A 467-nucleotide genomic window follows, 5' to 3' on the forward strand; every position below is an offset into this window, starting at 1 on the left:
CAGGAACTTAATATTTTGTTGAAGACAGAATGATGGAGATCTCGAAGATAGAGAACACTGACCGGTCTTAACATGTCAGAAATTTAACGATTGTTGTCAAACTTGCCAGCCATTTACTGTATAGCAAATGGCTCCGCGTACGATGACGCCAGGTGCCAGGCATATATGAGAGCGACCAGTTCAACCTGGCAACCTTCGGTCTCGGTGGAGTCGAATTTTTGTGTTGCAATTTCAATGGCTGCTAGTGACCGTCTACACAGTAGTAGTCAACAAGAACCTGTCTGATCAGTCAGTGTGCCAGCCTAATGGGTACTGAAAATCGTTTCGCAGGAAATTATTATCTGTTCGAAACGTGCGAGAACCTGGAGGCGCCGTCCGTCGCGGTGCCGGCCGCCACACGGCTGGTGCCGCGCAGAGGCCACGAGGAGGACGAGGAGTGCGGCCGCGCCCTCGCGGAGGTCCGCCAC

The sequence above is a fragment of the Schistocerca serialis genome, unplaced genomic scaffold, assembly GCF_023864345.2.
Source record: "Schistocerca serialis cubense isolate TAMUIC-IGC-003099 unplaced genomic scaffold, iqSchSeri2.2 HiC_scaffold_1444, whole genome shotgun sequence".
In the NCBI taxonomy this organism is placed as follows: Eukaryota; Metazoa; Arthropoda; class Insecta; order Orthoptera; family Acrididae; genus Schistocerca; species Schistocerca serialis.